The sequence below is a fragment of the Fukomys damarensis genome, unplaced genomic scaffold (assembly GCF_012274545.1).
Source record: "Fukomys damarensis isolate Sample0158 unplaced genomic scaffold, DMR_v1.0_HiC HiC_scaffold_17, whole genome shotgun sequence".
Taxonomy (NCBI): domain Eukaryota; kingdom Metazoa; phylum Chordata; class Mammalia; order Rodentia; family Bathyergidae; genus Fukomys; species Fukomys damarensis.
The window spans coordinates 13482139-13507182 of NW_022900929.1; the positions used below are offsets into that span (position 1 = coordinate 13482139).

At 39.0% G+C, this 25044-nt stretch overlaps 1 long non-coding RNA gene across 1 annotated transcript in view; it reads left to right on the plus strand.

The window, feature by feature from the left end:
• LOC104853031 overlaps positions 1 to 3401 on the plus strand; it is a 46620-nt gene extending 43219 nt beyond the window's left edge. Inside the window, exon 10 of the long non-coding RNA XR_002024930.2 lies at positions 2744 to 3401. This is a non-coding gene — a long non-coding RNA (uncharacterized LOC104853031). The remainder of the gene's footprint in view (positions 1 to 2743) is intronic.
• Positions 3402 to 25044: the final 21643 nt, after the last annotated feature.

Genomic DNA, 25044 nt, shown 5'->3' on the forward strand with positions numbered 1-25044 from the left:
ACATTGGAGAGTTTTTCTAAGATGACTTAATGACATGTAATATTTGCTTTGTTTGGTGATCTTGTCATCAAGTATTAGGTTAGATGTGATCCACCCTGAAATGGAATGGGGTGAAAGCTGCCCAGCCTTAACTCCAACCTTTACACCGGAAGTGCATGTGGAACATTCTTGGGAGGATCTGGGAGATCACCTTCATGTCCACCCACCCAGGCCAGCAGTTCGTCATCGCTGACCTCTGTGTGAAGGAAGTGGAATATTCCTCATCCTTCGCATAAACTTCCTGCTTGTACAGCAAGTGGAGTACCCCTGATCTGAGGAGTTTTGGATTTCAGATATTTTTTTTCACACTTTTGTACTTTTGCACAGACATAATGAGGTATTTTGGTGATGGGACCCAAGCTTAAATATAAAACTCTTTTCTGTTACGTATGTACCTTAGTCACATAGCTTGAGCATAATTTCCAGCAATATTATAATTAATTTTATGCATCAAAGCAAGTTGCATGGTATGGGATTTTTTTCACTTGGGTCATCACGTCAAAAGATTTGGATTTTGGAACAGTTTGAATTTTGGATTGTTGTATTTGTATTGTATTCCACAGACATTCTCTGGGTCCCTAACACAATCAGAACATCTATGACTGTGGTGACTTTTTATATATAAAATATTCTGTCAGAACTCAGCCCTGACCCAGTGTTTCTATTAAGATGACTATATAGTTCATGACAGTACTGTTTTTTTTGGGGGGGTGATTATTTTTATCTATTTATTTGCTGAATTTGTTGTACTTTTAATTTTATTAGAAATGTGATGGACAAAAATTGGTAATTTCTAATTTTAGCAGCTGAGCTAACCCCCTTTTTTATGTTCCGGGGAAAAAAAATAGGTCACCATTTAAATTTGTGATACCGGACAAACGCACACTGGTTTTCTTGTTGGCAGGGTGAACTGCTGAGTCACAGTTTCACAGCAGATAAAGCTGGCTATTGTCCTTCCCCTTTACACCACAGATCCATATTAAGGGCCAAACAAGCTTCTAGGAGGAAGAGAATGAGAGCGTTGCCTCCCTAAGTTGGCAAAGTTGGCAGAGGATATCTGTTGTCCCAACATTGCCCTCAATGAGACCAACAGATGAGACAGAGGCCCGCAAAAGAGTTGGATTTAGGCTCAGTATCATTAAAAGCAGGATGAACGGACCAATGGCACTCTCTGGGGAAAACACCTGTGGCTGAGTGTAAAGTAGTACAATTATGTCTTAGATTTGGGGCCTGGCTTGGTGTGGGGTAACCCTAAATGAGACTCGGCCTCAGAGAAGAGGAGCATCCTCCATAGCCTTCGTGCAGTAGTGAAGTCAGGTACACTACAGGGCCTGGGGACCTCTCCAAGGCCCCTGTCTGGGGACTTGGGAACAACACAGTGGCAACAGCTGTATAAAAAGGGTTTTGCTCTAGAGACTTTGCCAAATAATCCAGATCCCTCTCTTGCTGATTTGCCCTTCAATAGGAAAGCAATGGTTACACGCCCCAGGGGATTAGCATCCCATGAATTAGACACCAGGAAAAAGGAGACCTTATTTTGCACTGCAAGTTGGTGGAGTGGATCCTATCTTGGTCAGAACTTTTATGTGACATTTGGAGTTTGATGGTGGAGAAAACCTCCTGGTGAACCCAAAGGTTGTGATATTTTCTTTAAGAGTGAGGGGACAGAACTTAGGGGATGCAGAATGCAATTAAACCGCATATCCGCTATTCTGTTGCTCAACTGATATCTTACTAAAAATGTGTGTTTGTGGCCAAAGAAGTAGGAGGTGCGCTCTCAGCTGTCAGGCAGAGAAGCGAGTGCTGTGCCCTGGATCCGTCTTTGAAGGCCTGCGCACTAGGATCCCTGGTCCCTGAGGAGGGAGCCGTTTACATCCTCTTCCCACATGACAATCAAAATCACACCACAGACTTCACTTTTCTCACTTGTCCTACACAAGGGCTCATGGTTGGGCATAAGATAATGAGGACAGGCTCTGTCACCCACAGTGTGGCAAGATAAGATGTAGCATAGTCAGAAGAAATTATTTTAGGGTCCCCCTCCCCCAGAATTTTCACTGGTGACTCAATTCATCTTCAGCTCAGCTAAATCGGTGATGTCAGATCTGGGATCCTCAGATGCCCTAAGTTTTAGCAGAGAATCTACCACTGGCTTTATTTCCAAATCAGTACACTATTAAATGTCTTCGTGCCCGGGCTTCCTTGAAGGAAAGATTCAGCTGTAACTTACCTCACCAAATCATAAGGAACATCACATTAGCATGATGTCTTTAGTAAAGTTCAGTTGACATTTCTGCCCTTCTCCAAACTACCCAGCACCAACCTCCCTGTTGCTTTGTGGACAGTTACTCTCAGTTAATCGAGATTTACTGAAGTATAACTGCAGAAATGACTTTAAAATCTTACCTGTATTTCATACTGTTTATCATTATGGCCACAGGATCTGTCTTATATCTGGAGTGCTTATATTAAACCTTAATGGCTCTGCCAAATAATGGGTTTCTTCCACTGGTTTTATAAAATCCATCCTATGGCTCATATACTTCCCACTGTCTGCAATTTTGTCTCTAAAAGGCTAATAATTAATTTTTAAAATTTTTTGTGTTTATTATTACATGTTTGTGGTACATGAGTACATCCATCATAGAGTGTTGGGATATGTACATAACACATCTTCATCCTTTTCACATCTTCTTCCCCTAAGTGTATGTTTCACATGGGAGCTGAAAAATGCTTAGCGACAATGACGATAATAACCTAATTCCGAAAACAAAGAAGCATGGACTAATGACATTGAAAGACAGGAGAAAGAAGAGGAAGCAAAGAAGAAGGAAGAGGATAATCAAGAACAAGATGAAGAGAAGAATTTGGTGACAAAGATCTAAGCATCTTTTCTTTGACCTGAAAGTCAACTCAAAGGCCAACTGCAGGACATTTTTTTTTTTCTGTGTCTCAACTTGCTTATTTGGTAAATGGAGATACAGCTCAAGTTAATATATTTTGCAGAGATACATATGAACAATTGATAACAGTGTTATTCACTCTGAGTGCCCATCAGGCACATATGATTCCCATCGATAATGAGCTGCCTTCATTAGTTTCTGAATGATTCTGCCTACAGATTATATTTCTTAAAGGTTATATTTTGTTTGTTTCCGGTGAAGCTAGAGATATTCATGTGTCACAGTGATGATGTCATATTTTTAAAAAGAGTAAACCCTTTATTATAGTATATACATGCTACATTACTCCACCAATGCTAATAAATTTGGGGAGAATTGGTTGCTAAAGATTTAAGACTTAAGGAGCAAAATTCCATACAGTCACCAAAAGGTCCCAAAGCCATGCAGATACCTAAGAATAATATAATCATTTTTTGTGGCATTTATATGAACATAAAATAAAGAAATGGCTCAAATATTCATTGAATTACATTCCCAGGGAGCTTATACAAAATAAAGTGACAATATATCATACACTGACTAGTACAAATTGCTTTCCAAACTGGATATTCATAGAGGGCCACAATTCCTGAACTACAACCCAGGTGAGCCAGAGTTGGAGATTTGTTATGTTTTTAGGAAAGTGATGTGAACACTCACAGCATTTATTGTGTAATACTCCCATCGGGGCTGGGGGAAACATTCAAAACGCATTGTTTTCTTCAAAAAAACCTGCAAATACTCACATAAAGTAAGCTAAGCAATGGTAAATCAACTTATATAAGAAAAGGTTTGCCCATTTGTTTTTCCACTGCCCAAGAACTGTGGATACGTGATTTTAGGCCTGTATTCTTTAAAGTATTCAGGAGTCTCTGCAGTCATCTGTGCGAAAGCCCTTGAAAGTTTAATGAACACTAGTAGGAGGATATAATATCAAACACAAGTAATGGTCGTGGGCTTGCACTTTCAGAAAATCACCAAATATGTATGCCAGGAAAACTTCCTGCCTTGGTTCCCAAGATCAAAATAAACAAATTCCTACTACTTCCCAGCTAGTGTTCCTAGTAGAGAGAGAAGAAGGCTGAGGATGGGACCTGGAAGCAGGGATGAAGATGCTACCAATGAGAAAGAAAGGAGCAGCCATAGCAAGATGGCTTTCCAGGTTCACAGTCTGGGCCCAAGGACAAAACTTTGTGCTTAGAAGGACCTGCACTTGGTTTAGTGTTCTGCTGTCTTCAATTTGAAGTTCATAGCCATTTTTGAGCAAGAGCCCTTCCATTTTCACTGTGCACTGGATGCTGCGAAGTACATAGCTGGTTCTGACCATAGGTAAGCTCATCCTAGTGTGGAGTAAGAACAAAATTTATTTTCTTATTTGGTAGAAGTGGACCACAAAAGGCCTGTGCATTGGTTCCTTTCCAGTCTCCTGAAAGCCCAGGAACACAACAAAGGATCCATGATGCCTTCCCCCTCCTTGTTTAGTTACCCCCTGTAGACTTCTATATATAATGGCTGTGTTGGGCAGGATTCATGGGCTCTATGACAAGGGAGAGAATGACAGAGCTCTTGACAGGGGCATCAATAGAGGCCTTTGCAGGCAAAATCTCCCCAGTGAGCCTAAGCAGACAGCAATGAGTCTGCATTTGCCTTGTAGTCTACTGTGCACACAGCAGGTCTGCAGCAAGATTTAGATTCAGTTGTATCGATTCTTTTCTCTTTAACTATACACATATGCACACATGCACCCACATATGCGCTCAACTTTATTTTGTGCCAGGCACAAACCAAAAAGAGGGTCTTTTCCCATTGTAATAAAGCAAGTTTTGCTCACCTCCTTCTTTCCAGTCACTGTCCTGTGTGTGTTCCATGGATAGCCAATGTCCATCCAATCCCTAGTTCTACCACAGACTCCCCACTCTCTCCCATTTGGTCCTCATTCTCAAGCTATCGTGTCGTCTTAGGGACAAACACTCACCATGGTCTGCACTGTTCCATGTTGCTGTAATGAATGCCTATGTCTTACTCAGGCACTTCCTTGAGAGCACTCTAAGCACAAGCACGAGTTGAGCTGGGCATTGCAGGGCAAGTCTTCATCCCAGGCAGGTTCGGTTTCTGAAGCCTGGTTCCTTTGCTATTCTCCTATTACTTCTCTGATTCTACTCATCAGTCTTCCTTGGAGCTTCTCCTTCCTTCCGTGATGGTTAGGGTTGCATAACATATTTTTTCTTTTCTTTTCTTTCCCTCTGTACATTCTTCTTGGAAAATCAGATCCATATCTTCCTGCAGTTTCAATAATCATTTAGACTAACACCATTCTGGAATAGTGGTTAAGTACCTAGTATCTAAATCATAGAGACCTGGGCTTGAATCCTAACACTTTTATCAATGAGCCATAGGATGGAGAGGGAAAGAGAGAAGGAGGGGGCTGGAGAGGTAAAGAGGGAGAGAAGAGAAGGAGAGGAGAGAGAGACACAAAATAATGGTACATACTTCAGCAGTTTGCTATACTAATAAATGCCTGGAAGCTAATCACCACTTTCAGCACCTCTTGCAATTGTAGAGGCCAAAGGTAACATATTAATTTCATGATGCCTTTCTCTATATGTATATTATCCTTTGTGTCTCAGTTTTATATCCACAATCGGGGAAAATAATCATCTCTACCTGCTATGGTTAATCACAAAGATTCCCTTATTTATTTACCAAAGTATTTCTGAGTAACCTCTCTGTGGTAGAAAGTGATGAATATAACATTAAAATCTTCGTCCCTGGGGCACTTCTATCAGGGAAAGGTGAAGACACTGAAAAAAAAGGATCAAACGAAGCAATACCCAATACTGATAGACGCTATGAAGAATGAAGCACAGCAAGAAGTAATGATCTCCTGAAAGAAAAATGGTACAGTGCCTCACAGAGAGAAAGTGCTCAGTAATGCTGGTACCAGCATTCCCATCGTGGCCACCCCCCTCATGACTTCTGTATTATCTCCGCCCCCACCATCACCACCGTCTCAGTCATTGTCCATCGCCGTTACTGTCCATCCCCGTCATGACCACCTCCTTCATGACCATTCACTGCCATTCGTATCATCGCCTCCACTATCACCATGCCCGTCAGGACCGACACCTTCACTTAGAGTCTTCAATCTGTTCCAAGTCCTGGTGTCCAACGAGAACTTAAATTCAGTAGGTTCAAAGCCAAGTTCATCCTACTCAATGTTGACATAAAATAACTCTGCTTTAAGGAAACAGTTTTACTCTAAGCAAAGATGAATGACTAGTGCACCAGGAATGTGGATTAAAGTTACCTTTGTGGGGGAGGTTACATGAACTTTTATAGCCACAAAGCAAAAGCTATAAATCAGTACATTACCAACATGGTGGGACATTCAGCAGGTGAGCTACCGAAAAACTAGGAAATCTTTCTCATGGGCTGCAGGTGCTATGTTATAGCATTCTTAGCTTTAGATGTGGTGAATGCCAGAGCTAATCTTAGCAGTATATTCCATGCAGTTTAGCTAATACTTGTAAGGATGAGGTCGGCTACATAGGTCAATAGTCAATGGCTATCAAAGGGACTAAGTAGTCCAAGGGAATTTTGGCTCCACCCTGCAGAGTTCCATTTCCCTCCAGTCATGATGAACCCACGTCAGGCAATCTATAAGATCTTTAATATAGATATGGCTTCTTCAGAAACTCCATCTTCACATTCCACATCTCCTGTATTCACTTATTTTTATTCTCCCCCTTTGATCAGTGTCATCTTCAGTTTCAACACCCTAATATGTACTTTGGATTTCCCCTTATCTCCATCCCTGTTGGCCAGCTATGGTTCAGGCCTTCAGCATTTCTCATGTGATCCACTAAAGATGCATGCAACTCAATGGTACAGCACTGGCCTAGCATACATGAAGCCCTGGCTTCAATCCCTAGTACTGGAAACAAAATAAAACAAATAAAACAAATGAAAAATCCAAAAAATGAAGATAGTGTAAGTCCTTCAACTTTGCTGAATGCAGGAGAACTGCAGCTCTTATCCCTGCCTGGGGGTTCTTAGTGAGACCCTGTCACAAGATAAAAAGCAACAACAACAACAACAAAGACTTAAGAATGGAGCTCGGTGTGAACACCCTGGGTTCAATCTCCCAGTAAATGCCTCCTCCCCCAGATTAAGTTCCCACTCTCCAGCTCATGTCCCATCAGTCCTCTGCACAGCTGCTGCTATGGGCTCTTGTCCCCTGCCTAATTTTAGGGGGAGCTTCAGTGACCCCCCTCCAGGTGTGCCTCAAGATCCTTAACCCAACCCACTGGTAAAACTCCCGTGCTCCTGCCTCAGCCCTCTGCTCACACCTGCCCTTTCAACCCTAAGGACTCCAGGACCCTGGAGGATAGGAAGCTCTTCATGTTCGTTGCTCATTGGGTGGCCTTGCCTCTGTGTCATTTTGCCTCTTTTTAACTACCTGCAACACCTTTTACACACCCTTTGATTTGGCTCAAACTAGTCACTATCAAAGACTCAGGACGGGCTAGAAGTGGTGATGCATGCCTGTAATCCAAGATACTCAAGAGGCTGAGGCAGGAGGATTTCAAGTCTGATGCTAGCTTGGGAAACTTAGCAAGACCCTGTATCAGGAAAAAAAAATGACTCAGGACCAGTATCACCTCCTCTAAGCGCTTCCCTGGTCTTCCCGGACCCTGGCCTTTTCCTAGATATTCTGTTAATCTCTCTACGTGGCTTCCAAGTGACTCTTCAACTAAAATCGCCAGCTTCCTCTGGTTTTACTGTCATGTCTATTTCTACCATGTGCATATTGAAAGAATTAATTAAATTTCACTTGTTCCCCTGGGTTTTATTTTCCAGAGCACCCTCAGCCCCATTCTACCCACAGACTCTGAATTTGTCTTCCACAACCCGTAATTGATAATCATGGATTTGCACAAATCTGACTTTGTCATCTTAGCAAAATACTTGGTTGGAAGTACCAAAGACCCAGTGTAAATTAGAATTATGAAAACTTGCTTGTAACCTTTCAAGAATACAAGCCAGCTCGAGATAAGCAATTAACATGATTAAACAGGGCATTTCACATCTCATGTTCTGGGTTCTACATTTGTATTTCTTATGATTTTATATATTTCTCAACCAATCTTGCAATAATAACTGGATGGTTTCTATGTAACCAGAGACCCCAGGGTGAATTTTACAAATTAAAAGAAATCTCCATTCGAAGAATCTACCAGAATCTAGAACAGCAATACCTTCCCTAAATCAATGAAGTCCTTTCCAGTGGGCCTCTTACATCTGTCCAAAGTAACTAGCACAGTACTTAGCCTCTACAATAAGAACAATGTTCTTCCCTTTGTTTCACAGCTCTGTCTTCTCTTTCAAGTTGTCTCTATTGTGATGATTATTAGAAACTAATGTTCTCTTATGTTCTTAATGGAATTAAGGTCCCCACTCTTCATCATCCAACATTTTCCTTATTCTGAATTCACATCTGAGTTAACTGACCAAAATTTACGCAGGTACCTCAAGTCAAAACCTCCTCAAAGATCTTTAACTCTTCCCCAGCTTCTGCCAAGGTGCCTTTTTAAGTTTTCAAATCTAGCCAGCAGATGCTCAGCAAGGCATTGCTGGAGGTCTGGTTTTAGGAATCTGTGATCCTACCTCTTCCTCTTCTTCCATGGTCCTCTAATCTTTCACCTAAGGTACCAAGTAGTTTCTCTGTCCTGGGAATCTTTTTCATTCATGCTATAGTTTATATCTTGATGTCTCTTGAGATCATCATGCACTTAGAGGTGGGGCTTTGGGAAGGGGGTTGGATTATGGGGTTTATAGCTGACTTCCTGTTAGGAGGTAGGGTCTGGTCAGAAGAGCTGAGTCACGGGAGTGTGGCCTGGAAGAGTTTATCTCCCTCTAGTTTCCTCCATTCACCTCTGCTGCCTGTCTACCATCTTTGAGCAGCTCTTTTCCACAGTGCCCCTCTGCCATGCTGTCCTATCTTGGAGCCAGTGAAATATGGAATGAAACTTCTACAAAATCAGTCTCTCCTCCTATAAGTTGTGGGTGTCAGGCACTGTGCCCTGAGGAAGAAAATGACTGATGACCTTTCAAACCGCTTCCATACTTCAAGCCAAGTAAAATTTTCAATATCTTTTCAACAATAGCATCATATATAAGATGTTGTCCTCTCTGGCACCCATATACCAGGGGTGATAGAAATATACAGTGAATGCTTAAACTAAAAAAGGTACTTGACCAGGGGATTTAGCTCAGCGGTTCGGTGGCCTGCCTTGCAAGCGCAAGGACCCGAGTTTGATCCCCGGTACAAAAAAAAAAAAAAAAAAGGCACTTGTTACAGTGAAAGATGCATTGCCAAGAATGATGTGGTAAGTGTGCTCAAAGAGAAGGGACATATTGGGGGGGGAGTTTAATAGTGATGTGTCTTTTACTATAATAAATCTCTTTAAACATTCACCAGATATTGTGATCATGCACATTGCTGCTGTCATCTCTCCTCATGCCCCAGAGCCCTGTTGCTGTTGGACCCAACTAAGGCTTTCTCAAAATTTCATGGTTCCCTATATCTTTTATCTTCCCACTTCCTGCTTTCTCTTCCTCCTATTTTACCCTACCCCTGTACTCCACCTGGAATACCTCTATTCTTCTAAAACCTTGCTTGCACAGCTGATAGATATAACTGTCCTTCCCTCTTGTGGCCTTCCCTCACCTCTATGCTCCTCACAGAAGGCAATGTTAGTATTCTCATAGAGCTTTCTTCTCATTCTATTAGCAGATCTCGCTAGATCTATTGCAATTGCTTCTGCATTTATAGCACCCACTAGAGAAGGAGCTCCTAAGAGCCCAGGGTGGTATTGTCCTCATTTTTTTATTCAAAGTATTGACAGTAGTGCCTGACATGTAATCAGCACTCAAGAAATATGATCCAATAAACAACTGAATAATTAACTATATTAAGTGTTAGAAAAGTAAAGTATCTCTCCACCTAATATCCTATGAACATGCTTCCGCTTCATAAAGAGGAAATTTATACTTCAGGAAAAAGAAAATGAGAATCTGTAGCTTCTTATTTCCTACATGATCAGAAGCTTACAAACATGTCCACAAAATCTGTGCCTTCCAGAGTAGAAAAGAGGTGCATTAATTAGCCTGTAATGATCTCAAAAGCAAAGTCTCTTAAGAGTTTATTTGAGAGCTTACAGAACTGTCAAAGTCAAGAAAAGGTCAATAACAGAAAACATTAAGAAGGTCTTTGGGGGATAAGGACAGAGAAGATATTTGGAGTGAAATACAAAGGTCACTTTGGTGGGGGCAATAGTAAGAAAATAAAATCCTGGTAATGAGAATAAAGAAGTAGGAGAGGGAGGAAGGGCACCAAGAATGGAAAACAAGTTCAATTGTGTTATTAGAAGGGATATAGAGAAAGGTAATATAAATAATTATGAGCAGTTATCATCATAAGATTTGCCTCCTCAAAATATTTTTTAAACATTGAGTAAAACATTAATGAGATTTTTGAAATGAAATCAGTAATTCCCAGATATCATCATAGTACTTGAGGAGCATATCTTTAAATCCTTGTTAAGGATGAAAGTGCTTGTCTGAGAGGTGAATATCAAATTTGTCTAAGATCTTTAGTCTTATGAGGAATGCTAACTTGGCTCAATAAAGGAGGACATGAAGATTGATGTTGATAACTCACATATCATTGGCTGGAACTGCGAATTACCTCCAACCACTAGAAGAAGTCCTGGTTATTAATAGTATCATTAAGAAACCATTGTCTTGGGCATCCAACTAGCTAACAGTCTAAGATTCACACAAACACCTCCTTCCTACAACACTGACCTACTTCCAGAAGATCTACTTAGGAGTAGGTTCCAAGGTCCTTTATATCAGGGAGCCAGAAACCCCATCTGCCTTGGTAAATGTTTTCTTTTGGAGTCCAATGTGTAGAGAATGGAGTGGCTCTTGCTTGAAGACCCAGTGTGGCCCATTCAGACACAGATCTGCAGTAGCACCATTTTTGCAGAACTGCAACACCAGGAGCCAGTGCCACCTCTTTCCTTCCTGACCCTCACCACTCACTGAGCAATAACTGCAGGACCAACGCAGTGGCATCGCCAACTGACAAAGAACACATCAGCCTGGGCAGGACCATTTGTGTTCAAGAATGATAGCAAGTCACAGTGAGGAGTTTGCCTATGTATCTGTCCAAAGAGAACACAGAAAATAGATTAGGAGATTTTATCTTTCAGAGATATTTGTAAGCAACCCAGGGCTCTTTGAAGTAAGATTTATATAGTCTGTGACTTTAAGAATGTATTGGAGGGCTGGGGATTTAGTTCAGTGGTTCTGATGCCTGCCTTGCAAGCACAAGGACCTGAGTTCCATTCCTGGTACCAAAAAAAGAAAAAAAAAGTTAAAGAAAAAGAAAAAATAGTGAGTTTCCTGAAATGGGAGCATATTTATACTCCCATACAGTTTAATAAAAAAAAATCCTTAAAGAATAGTTTCAGGGCAATAGAACCATGACTAAAATGTAAGAATAAAATGAATACTTTCATTTACTCATTAATTCATAATGGAAGAAGTACGATATTAAAACTGATTCAAATGAGACTCTGGTTGTTTATGGAGACTGATATTTTCTACGGGACAAAATTCATTTGAATATCTCTGAGCAGTAATTCTTTGCCTTACAATGGACAAACATCATTTCTGTTATAATCAGATTTCTGGATGTCAATTTCTACCCTATAAGAATTGCTAATAATATAGTCCAAGTTGTACATCCTTATAACGTCTGACAATTCCTAGAGGAGGATCTACAGGATAATGCTCCTATTTCACTGAAAGGACACCTAGATGTCTTCCCCCATTTCTAAGTTTTAACAATTTAACAAACACAAAAATAACTTATTTCTCTCCTTGACTATCCAGCTGTGCTTCTGATAGACCATGTTTCATACTGTTAAAAAAAATTTTGGACAAGAGAATTAAAAACACAAAAACAGACAGACAAAGAAATAAATGTAGAGGAAAATTATGAAATAATTTTAAATTGACCAAAAATTTTCAAAATCTTGTTTAATAAACCTGTCTAGATTATCTTCAACTTTCATTGACTTTGAGTTATTTAACAATTCTATAAAATTTCAAAAAAAAAAACCCTAGAAAACTAGTAATGCAAATTACTTTTGCCCATAAAAATGCAAATTAACAGTGCAACATGCAGTGATCGTTGACTTTGTTTAGACCTATTTTCCATCTTTTTATAATCCATTTCAGCATTTCTTCTTAGAAAATGTGTGTGTGTATTAATATATTTACATGTGCATATTGTCATTTCCCTGTGAACTGGTTGTAATAAATTTCTAGTTGTCCCATTAATTAATAAAAGTCAGTGACAGATTATTGTTTTAAATCTATATTAGAATAATGATTTCAGCACCTTGTAAATTGTGTTCTTTAATATGTAAAACTTGATAATGTCACGATGAAATCATTTTTTTAGTTCCAGACAAAATTAGAGCTAAAAGATTACAAATGCCAACCTATGTAAGATGAGAATTTTCTCAAGGACATTTTAAATGCCTCAAAAAAGAGTTCTCCTTGGTCTACACATACCTCATTCTCTGTACACGTTACACATATGTACAAACTTTGGTAGCAAAGGTTTTCTTTAACACTCTTTAAGACTGCAACCAAAAGCCTTGTTATTCTCAGTTAATATAAAAAAAAACCCACTAATGTAAAAAAAAAAAAAAAAAGGTTGCAAAAATTCAGACATAATCCTGTCCCCTGACCACTAGCACAGGAATAGCACCTCACTGGTGAGAAGATGCCCACTCCTCCCTGGAATCCTCAAGATCAGCAAATTTTGTATCTAAGTAGCTTACAAATTTCTCTTTTTTCCCTTTAAAAGTATTCACCTTCCTGGAATTCCTTGGATATGTTCCTACTATATCATGGCATATGGAGTCCCATTGTACTTCTGTTATTCCCAAGTGAGTATTGTACTTTGGAGAATTTCTCCCTGTTGTTTTTATAGGTTGATTTTTTACAAAGGGGAAATTAGGAGAATTAATTTAGAGAAATTAATGTCAGTCCTATCCAGTCTCTGGATAAAAACATGTTTTTCTTCACATCATTAATATGATATGGGTATATAGTGAAGGCTTAAGTGATCTAATCTTTTCTATTGTTTATTTCCTAGGCCCTTTAGTAATCAAAATAAATTGCGCATAATTTTAACCCATTTAAAGTAGAGATTTCTATCACCAGCAATAAGAGAACACAGAGCAATGAGTGGTAATGCTAAAAGTTTTATATTAAAACATTTGGCATTATCTGGTCGACAGATTGCAAAGGTATCACTAAGGAAAAACAAAACCAAACAACATCCTGAGGTGAATATTGGCATTTGGCTCTAAAGTACTCTAATGAAGCCTGAGATTTAACAGTACTAGCCTTGTCCTGTCCCCAAGTAATCATTCTCCTTCTGCATTAAGTAAAATCTTCCCTGGAAAAGGAGTCACCAGCTTAAGCATCCAAATTTCGTAATGACTGAGGTCAACCAAACATTCAAGTAAAACAAAAAACAAAACAAAACAAAAATCCTCAAAAGAAAGTCAACAGCATGAGGAAATTTAAATCCTTACAGAATGTTAAATATTAGAATTTGAAGGGGGAGCACATAAATCAATTACATGATCTAGCTAAAGTCATGAAAGGGAATTGTTGACATGGAAAGTAGAGGAGGAGAAATTATACAAAGTGCAGTATATAGAAACAAAGAGAAGAAAATAGTAAGAGTTGGAAGACAGACCAAAACTAACTAGGAAATATCTTGTTAAAGCCCCAGAAGCAAAGATCAGAGAGACTGAGGAAGCAATAACCTCAAAAAGATTCCAACTGAGAAATGTTGCAGAGAGCACAAGGAGAATGAATGCATACTGACAAATAACACAAGAAATCCCAAGCAATAAAAATTAAAACAACAATGAAACAAAAATCTAAACAGTAGTTTGAGTAGCTTTCCATCATTTGAGCAAAATACATGACATAATTAGCATACAGCAAGAACCAGTTTTCTTTTGCTCACAGTTTTGGAAGTTCCAGCCCATGACATACTGGCCTCACTGCTTTTGGTCCTCTGGTAAGGCAGCACATCATGACAAAAAAACTTGGTAAAAGAAGATAACTCACCTCATGGCCCAGGAAGCAAAAGAACAAGGAGATTGCCAGGTCCCTCAATGTCCTTCAAGGCTCCTCCCCAAATAGACCAAAAACCTCCCATTAGGCCCCACCTACTAAAAGTTCCACCATCTCCCAGTAGCAGCACACAGAGGATTAAGACTTTAATACATTAGCCTTTGGGGAACACTCAACATCCAAAGTACAACAACACTGTAGGATGAAATTGTAAAATATCAAAACAGATAGTTACAATGATAATCACAGCAGCAGAGACCAAAAAGAAAAGTCTATTTACCTACAAAGCAGCAATAATTACACTAGCAGCACACTTCTCATCAATAATAATGAAAGCCAAAAACCAGTGAAATGATATTGTTCCAAGTACCCCAAGAAAGGTCTGGTTAGAGTTGTGGATAAGAATGTTGATTTGTTAAGAAAGACTGAGGACAAAATAAAGCATCAGTGGTGTATGAGGATTCAAATGCCCTCATATGCTCATCAATACCTGTTTTCCCTTTGTTCAATTATCGCCAAATTAATGAGTGTTGTGTAGAGTTTAACAAATGTTGATTTCTGTCTTCTGTCAGATGCATTCAGCCTTATAAAAGAATAAACAGGCCAGAATGAATATAAATGTCTCTGTTATAGTAAAAAAAAGTTATCTCCCGAGATTTTCGGAAGGTTAAAAGCTACAACCAGAAATTTTAACTTTGGAGTGAAATGTATAAGCACACTCAAATTTAAAAGTACTCAATATATGAGGATGCAGAAAGGGAGTAGAGTACAACTTTTTTTAGTGAAATATTTACATTAATGTATTTTCCCATATTTATATCCTGGTCATGTTTAAGCGTATAACAAATAAATTAATCATAAACTTTTCCACCTTTCAAGAGATTAAGGAGAACAGGCCTTTCAGACAATTTCCTGCTCTCCCTACTTCATCATTATGAAGTGTTTTATAGGTGTCTGGAGATAAAGAAGAGCAGAAAACTTAATCTGCATGTCTAACTCAGGAAATCTGAGATCCAACACTGTGTTTTGGGAGTAAGGTCTGTATGTGCCTCTGATAGGCCTTCTTGGAGAATTAATGAAAAGAAATTAAAGCCAAGTTCCTGGACACTAGCATGTAGCCTCCTAAATGAGAGAGTAGACAAGGTCTTCCCCTAACTACAGAGGAGAGTGCCTGAGGCAGCTGAGAACAAATCTCAAGATTGGAGACTTCACAGGATCTTGGGTACTTGTCTTTAGATCTTAGTTAGAGGTGGTCACAAAGGACAACTTTAGATAATTTCATTAACATAGCTTCTAGCCATCCTGAAAAGGATTTGACACTATTCACTCAAGAGCAGTTTCCATAGAAAGAGCTAAAATTTCCTTGGAACAGCCTGTTTTCTCACACCAAACAAATTAAAAATGTCAGCACTGGTAGAAGAGAGTATCTTTCATCGATGAGTAGGAATAATAACAGCTACTAGGTGAGCACTGAATGAAGTCCTGGCTGGGAGAGTCCCATTATTATTTTCAGATGCAGAAATATGAACGGTAACACAGCAGAAACTCTACACTACCTAGGACCCTGCTAGGTAAACAAAGTAGACTCAAAGGAAGTAACTCTCCAAGATGTGGCCTGGAAATAAGCACTGAATAAGATTATTTCCTGGTCTTTGACATGACTGTCTTCAGCCCACTTTTAGGGATAGAGCTCAAGGGAGCACATGTGATGTTTCCATTGCCCTTGTGACAATTAGATGATACTTAACTTGTCACCCCCACTAAAAATGCTGTGACCTAAGGAAGCAAGAATGACAATGAAGTGGAGAACTGATACTAGAGCTTCACACTTTATAAATATGAATCAAAGGGTGGATTTCAGGATGATGGAAATTTTCTTTTTTTTACTCTAATAAGATGTAAAAGGAGGAAGAAAGCAACTTATATTTTACTTTTTTTCTTTTCATTTTTCTTTCTTTCTGTTTTTTGTTTTCGTTTTTGTGTTTGTTTGTTTGGGTTTTTTTGTGGTACCAGGGATCAAACTGAGGCCCTTGAGCTTGCAAGGCAGGTAGTAGAACCACTGAGCCAAATCCCAGGCCCTTTATTTTTCTTACTCTAAAAAGTATGGGTACGAGTGTGTTTAGGCACCAAAAAAAATATATACATGGTGTGATAAAAAATAATTGTGGGGCCAGGGATTTAGCTCAGTGATTCTGCACCTGCTTTGCAATCACAAGGTCCCAAGTTCGATTCCCAGTACCAAAAAAAAATGTGAATATTTAAACTTTTATAATTATACCAGTAAGACACACATTATCATTAATCCCCCTCAATCTATTTTCCCTTGCTCTCAACACATTTGTTCCATCGTTCTGGCCACTTTCTGAAGCAGTTCTGGAAGTCTTCCTTCCTGAGTGTCTTTAGTTGTGCTGTCATAGCTACCTCAATGTCCCGACTCAGTTGAAAACATCTTCTTTTCATAGTCATTTTGACCTTGGGCAAGAACCAGAAATCACACAGTGCCAGGTCCAGTGAATAAGGTGGTGAGGATACACTGTCATGTTTTTATGAACCTGCCTTTCATTGGATGTCACTGGGCAGCAGAATTCACTCTATTTTTTAATCTCACTTTGTGAAGTCGCTCAGGAAAGAGTCAGAAATGCATTAGAAACTCAAGAATGACAGGATAAGCATGTTCAGAGTGGGGAATGGTATTCTGAGAGGAATTAATGACAATGTGTTTGATTATAATAATTTTAAATTTAAAACACTGGTTTTTGACCAGCCTTTATCATAGAATAGATAGATATAAATATAGATAGTTGTATCACACAAAATTCATATGTTGAAGTCCTGATCCTCAAAGTGATGGCATTTAAAGGTGGGGTGTGTGGAACATCACTGGGTTTAGGTGAGGTCATGACAGTGGAGCTCCTTGACTTGATTAGTGTCCTGGGACTACAGCCCTGTCTGTCCCCGCAGGCACAGGCATGCATGGAGGCTATGTGAGCACACAGGAGGTCAGGAAGAGGGCCCTTACCAGACTTTTGAGTCTGGTGGCAACTTGATCTTGATCTTAGCTTCTAGAAGTGTGAGTTATAACTGTTGTTTAAGCCACCATATCTATACCCCAAAATCAAAAGCAAAACAAAACTACTGCCACCATTCAATCCTTCCTAATCTTATTCTCCTTCTGGAAGAGCATCTTATTGATAGCTTTTACTAGTCCCATCTTTATTTTCCAGTACCTATTCATGTATAACATAATGACCCTTGATCATGTTGCTTAAGGTGTTAGTTACTTTTCTCTCCTGGCTAAGACAAAATATCCAGCACACAGAGTTAAAGGGGAAAAGATTTACTTGGCTTACAATTCATAGAGGTTTCAGTCCATAATCAGGGGGCTCTGAGGCCGGGTGAGAAAGGAGCAATGGTTCATGGCAGGAGAAGACAGCAAAAGCAACGAAAGAGTTTAATACCCTCTTTCTGCCCCTTTCATCTTATTCAGATTTTTTAGGGTGGGTAACACTCACACCCTTAATCCTAGTGCCCTTGGGCCTAGAACTGCATACACTCTAGATTCAGATGCCTCCTAAAGAGCCTATGACCACGTGGAGCTTTGGGGGGACATATAGACACAAACCATAAGTAACACTCAATCTCTGTGCCTCAGTTTCCTCATTGCATATATATATATATGTATATATATATACATATATATATATATTGCATATATATGTATCTTATGTAGCTATTGTGAGTTTTAAATGAGACAGTATTTACAAAGCTATAAACACAGTGAATGGCATATGGGAACTTTTCTAATATTCTTAGATCTGTATCTCCCTGTATAGTTTGGTCTTAAGTGCTATTAATACAAAGAGAATCATGCACCTCCTCTTTTTTTTTTTTTTTTTTTTTGGTACTGGGGATCAAACTTGGGACCTTGTGCTTTCGAGGCAGGCACCAGAACCACTGAACTAAATACCTGGCCCTACCTTCCATCTTTAGCAATGTATCTTAGATATTCTTTATGTATAAATACATAGCACTGCCTCCTTTTATATAATTATTGTAAAATATTTGAAATATATGAACATACCACAAAAGATTTAAGCATCCCATTAAGTTGCTAACAACTCATTTAGAGTAGACAGATAACACATTAATGATCCCAGATGTATAAATTCATGGATCTTTTCCAAGATATCTACCATTAAGTTAAACATTGTGTCTCTTAAAAATATATAAACAAAAATAATTGTACAGGAGTAAAGTAAGTCTTTCTGCATTATACGAACTTAGGGTACACTTTTATTGTACTCAGGTCTGGGGACACAGCTTGTAAGTATTTCATGTGATGCACACAAGCTTTATTGATAACTGTGTGTGTGTGTCCTATTCGTCACTAACACCATCACACACTCCAGTTACCAGTTACAAGAGTAATGTGAACTGGCATGTAGCTCCATGGTGGGGTGTGGGAGAAGTTCAAGCCTGGCTGGGACAGGTGCGCCACACTCCTGTCTCCTGAGCTAACTCTGAGACCTTCCTAAGGCTGAGCTAACTCACCTAAGTGAGTAGATGCTGGGTCCAACAAGCTACACCTCCAGCTTCTTTGCCTCGCCCAAGAAAAATCACTCCACCATGCCTCCAATAAGATATCACTAAATGTTAAATGTTCCTCCCATGCTCCTCCCCCATGGTTCCCTATATAAACCTGTGCATTTCCTGAATAAAGCGGAAGCATTCCAGAAACCTCTCCAGAGTCTGCTTGGTGATTCCATGCCTTACCCTCCCAGTCCAAGCTCCCCAACCTTGTTCCGGGAGTGGGCTCACTGACGACAATAGTGCGGGATTATTGTGGGGCCACACTTCTTCCTCAGCAGCATGGGTACATCCCACCATGACTCTCTAATTCACAAAGAGAACATAGTAAAATACAAAATATGAAATTGGTAGTCATATCAGTTGCAGAAATGATTCCTTAAAGTCCCCAGGTTTCAAGAGCACAGTCATAGCAACTAGGATGTTATTGCGTATAAAAAGAAGGAGGTGGAGGAAGAGGAAGAGGAGAAAAGTAAATCTGCTGTGGATACCCAGGATGGCTTCTCACTTACTTCTTCCACCACACTGAGTGTTCCTTTAGCAGTCAGTAATCTCTTTAACAGAGGTGGAGGACAGAAAGGAAAGCAAGCAACATCCACCACGTGTTCCTGCATATCCTAATGAGATAACTGACATTGTAAAATGGGAAGAAGAGGGCTAAAGGTGTAGAGAAAGTGGGAAGGGTAGGGGAAAGGTAATAAGAGAAAGAAAAAAATAAGACAAAATAAAAAAAATGGAAATAAAGTGTTTGTAACTGGGGAGGGGAGGAGGGGGTGAAGGGAGGGCAGGGACAAGGGGAAAAATGAGAATCAAGATCTATTATGTAAAGGTACAAGATCCCAATAATGAATGTAACTGTATTCTATACCTAAAATATACCAATAAACTCAATAAAAGAAGAAAAAAAGAAGTTATTGCTTTACTAGATGAAAAATCAATAACAACAACTAGCAAGATGACTATGGTATGTTATCCATTCAGAAAAAGCCCTTCAAATGTTTATTGCCCATCTGATTTTCCTTCTCCAATTCGTATCTATTTTTAAATCTCTTTAAGTCTTCTTTACATCCACAAGTTATTTCAAGTTTTATCTCTTTTGGTATGAAACTAAGAATTTTTAATGCATCCAATCAGATATCAGCTTTATAAAATGGGAGAAGGCTATTTATTTGTTTAGTAATACTATGGCAAATCCAACAAGAAGTTTTCAAAATTCAAAATGCAATACCATGCTTATTAATTGAGACCTTATTTTTCAGATCTAAAAGACATTTTTCCTTCACAGTCACACATAACCTCCCTTAAGCCATATTCTTCAAGTAAGAGTGACACACAGGAGAGGGGAGGAGAAAGAAAAGAAGAAAGACAAAGCATAATAATGAGATTGAAATGTTATTTCTAAATACCTCATTCATTTTAACTACTTTGTAATTTAATAAAACCTTTGGAGTAGGCCGACTTGCATACCCATCAGAAAGTAACATTATTCAAAGAAAGATATTCTTTGTTGTTGTTGTAATGATCAAGAAGAGTGTTTACATGTAGTTTGAGAAGTTTAGAAGTTAAGAGTGTTCATAATTTCTGGCTTAGAACTAGAACAGTTGGCAGAATTTTTAGTTAGGGGTAATATCCAGGAGGAAGTTGCAATAAACAATGTCCCTCTTATTACCCAATTAAAAAGTGGAAATGTAGAAAAATAGACAAAGGAAACAAGAAGACCAAATGGGATCTGTATTATTTGTAAGAGGTTCAATAGTAGCCTCTTGGTATGAGGGACAAAGGGGCTTTTGAAGACTCCTCGCCTCAGTGAGGTAAGCCTATCCAATCACAAGTCTCACTGAACAGAAGTAATCTCCACCACAGGAGAAGGCCCTGGAAAATCACTGTCCTCAGGCAGAGCACTCCCAGAGGAAAAGGGCAGTGGACCGAACCAAGAGTGAAAGCCAGGAATATAACTGTAAGGATGTTCTTTCTCATGAAAATAGGAGGAGTCAAAAAAATAGGTGGTTTCATCACCATCATATTTGGTGATAAAATACAACATCAAATTCATCATTTTCACCCTTTGAAAGTGCACAGTTTAGTGGCACTAATATATTCACAACATTATGCAGCAATCAACACTGTCACAAGAACATTTTAATCACCTCAAAGGAATATAGTCCCCATTTCTCCCTCCCCCAGGCCTCCGGCATCTCAAGTGTCTGTATTTTGTCTTTATGGATTAATCTATTCCAAGTATCCATATAAACAAACTATTTGGACTCCCATGCCTGGCTTCTTTCATTGAACACCAGGCCTCTGAGCTTTATCTTTGCAGCATGCAGCAGTACTTCACTCTTTTTACGGCAGGATAATATTCCATTATTCGCTTGCCTCACATTTATTTTGTTCCTCTGATGATGGACATTGGCATTGTTTCCCCTTTGTAGCTTCTGTGAATAGCTCTGATGTTAACACTAGTGCACAAATTTCATTTCAAGTGTCTGCTTTTTGTGTATCTGCCTAGGAATGGATTTCCTGAATCTTATGGTCATTCTGTATTTAATTTCTGGAGGAAATAGTAGACCAAGGAAGCAGCTATTTTACATTCTTACAAGCAATGTAAGCAGGTTTCAGTTTCTTCCCATCTTCCCCCTATTTGTTTTCCTTTACTTTGTTTTAAGTGATAGCCATTGTAGTCCTTGTGAAGTGGCATCCCACTGTGGCTTAGATTTGCACTTCCCAGCAACAAGTGACATCAAGCACCTCTCAGTGACCTTGACAGTCACTTAGTTATCCTTGCAGAAGTATCTTTTCAAATCTTTTAGGTATTTTTTTTTTAAACTGAGTCTTTGGTTTTTGTTATTGAGTTGTAAACATTTTCTGTATTTTTTGGGTACAAAGCCCTTACCAGATACCTGATTTGCAAATATCTTCTTCCATTTTATGGGTTGTCTTCTCACCCTCTTGATAGTGTCCTTTAAGGCATACAATTTAAATTTTGATGAAGTCTTTTGTTGTTCATGGTTTTGGTGTGATGGTTAAGAAATCACTGCCAAATCATATTTGTCAGACTCATCTCCATGTTTTGTCTTCATTATTCTATGCTTTTATCTCTCCAAGCTCACTGGCTTTACAATAAGAAAAAAATCAAGACAAAACTTCTTAACTTTAAGGTAAGTGAAGTATAATTTACATATGACAAACTTTACTCATTTTTTAGAAGTATACAATTCGATGTGATTAGATACATGTCTACCCCACTTAACCATTACTATAAAGACACTTAAACTAGTACAGAGCATTACGAGAATCAGTGTACAGATTCCTCAAACCACTAAAAATGAAAATGCCATTTGATCCTTTGACGCAGATATTTCCCTTTTGGGAATCTTCCCAAAAAAGTTAAAGACATCATATTACACTAATACATGCATACCTATCTTTATAGTAGCATAATTAATAATAGCTAAATCTTGGAAGCAACTTATATGTCTATCAACTAAAGAATGAATAAAGGAAATGTGGTGTTTACCTAAAATAGAGTACTGCTCTATTTTCTAGCCACAAAGAAAAATAAATTTGAGTCATTAGTAGGAATATGAATACACCTTGAGACCATGATGTTAATGAGGTAAATCAGGTGTGCAAGCTTAAATATCCCATGATTTCTCTTATTTGAGAAATCCAAAATATAATGAAAGAGGAAAATAAAAGATAAATAGTAGGAAATAGGGAGCAAAGTCATTTACAAAAAGGAAGGGAACTAATAAATTAAGGGGAGGGGATGGGGGGGATAAAAAAAGAAATTAAAGTGTGTTCTATACATGCACCAACTCCCCACAAGGAACATAACCATTATGTACTGCAAACATGTAGTAATAAGAAATTAAACTAAAAGAAATGAAAATAAATATACAATTTTATTGGAAAGACATGTACATTTCTTCTAGGAGCTCAGAAAGTTCCCCTGAGTCCTCTTGTGGTCAGTCTTCCCCACTCCTCAGTCTGTGAATCTACACAGCCCCTGATCTTATTTCTACCAGTACAGATGAGCTTTATTTGTTCCAGAACCTCACATGAATGAAATCACACATTGCCAGATTTTGGAGGAGGGTACTGGGGATTGAACTCAGGAACTTGTGTGAGCTAGGTAAATCCTCTACCACTGAGCTACATACACTGCCCAGCATAATTTTTTCTTTGACTCACAGATATTCTTGTATTAGTAATTTGTTCTACTTCATTAATCATCAGATGGATATATCATGACTGATTTATACTTTTTCCAATTTTTGAACAAAATTGTATTCATTTAGCTCTTCTACTACGAATGCAAGAAAGGTTTAGAATAAAGAAAACAAGAACATATGGGAAAGAAGGCCAAAATTATAAAAACTGTATTTTGCATCATAAACAATGATAGCAATTTAACACATAACCTTATAGAAGTTCTTTCTGGGACTGTACAGTATGGGTATGTATCTTTTATAACACTTGGGGCTTTTTCCGCTGTACATAAAATTTCCCCTGATCCTGAAAGCTGAAACCAAGAAGCACCAAGGTCTTCTTGTGGAATAAGAGCCAGCCCCTGAGTCTAGACCCTTTATTCCATGTAACAGGGTCAGTACCCGCAACGGCCTCCCAACATCCCAATGCTCCTTTCTTCAGAGTCTGTGTGAGCAGAGGAAAGAAGATTCACTGAGACTGTTGGTTTTGTCAGTTGGTTAGATCTAAGGAAAGAAGGGTGTTCTTTCCTTCTCATCTGATGAGGTGGCTGTGCTCTTCCCTCTGCAAGGTCAAGTGAGGACAGAACTGTGAGTGTCACAACAGTAGGCTTGGGGCACTTGCAGCAAGGGATGCCTCATCCCCACTCTCCAGGCAGATGTCAGGAGACATAAGCTGCTTAGCCCACTCTACCTAGTTTGCAAAGGAAATAAATACAGTAGAGAGGATAAGGTGGCAAGAAGGGTGTATGTGCATCAACCTGCACCTGCACATTGGCCTTGTTTTGGAAGCATGTGTTTCCTGTGCAGTCAAGTAGAGACCACAAAAGCTACCTGGGTGGAGCTCATCCTGTCCTCCTTTGCAAGGGGATCCAGGAGGAAATGCATGTGATGGTTGTGGGTGGTGGGAACTGACAGAGCGTGGGCGATCTGGCCCACCACATCAAGGGAGTGTGCAGTTGGCAAGCTTGTTGGGGCTCTGCTTGGAGTCTGAAACAGTACACACTTGAACACTCACCCCACAGAAGACACTGCAGTTAGCTCATATTGTCCAGAATATCAAAGAAGTCAACAAGAAGGAACTGGAGGAGGGACTGTGACCCTGGCCAGATCCACAAAGAGAAAGAAGTCCCCTGCTGCTCTTCTCCTCTAGGAGCAGAGTAGGCTCTTCCTTCACCTTCCCAAGTCCTCAGGCTGACACCACGGGACAGGCAATGACACTGGACTGGATTCAAGAGGAAAACTTAAATTGGAGAATATTTGTGATAAAAATGTTACTAGGAATGTATGGACTCTGATGTGGTTACAGGAAAAAGGAAGGGCGATCAAAAGGGCTTCACGAAAAGCAAGACGGAAATACAAAATAAATATTTCACACTAAATCGGCTATCGTGTATATATAATAACACTGGTACTATTTTTCATAAATGAGTTAACATTTTCTGCTTTTTAATAAACCGTTTTATATAAAATTTAGTAATGTATAATGAGCATGCGCCATGAGTTCAAACATCCATCTAGGACCTCATGATTAATTGTGGATTAGGGTTTTGTTAATACAGGCTGTGCGATTCAGAGTGAACACATGGAGTATTTTGATTCTTTTTCACAAATCTATGTAGTGATAGGACAAATATCGTCATACATTGGTATTTTTACTCCCCCTTTAATAATTCCTTAGTAGACAGTCTAGAGATGGAATTGCTGGACCAAAAAATATAAACTTATTTATTAACAAAGTGCCTAGTAACAATATTGTACTAGTTTAAGTGGCACCAAAAGTGTCTTCACTCATCTTTTGACAAGTTAGGCTTTTTTATTTTCTGAATTATCCCTCAACTTTATTCCATTGCATTCTTTCCACTGGGAAGATTTGGTGACTGCAAATCACTGAACTTAATGGGACACATAAAATATCTGAATTTCGTGTTTTGCTAAGGAGATACTCTCCAATTCATTGTTGCTCTGTACCGTTAGTGAGCTTGACCAGAACATGGGACAGCAATCCACAGAGGTCTAATCCTTTTTTT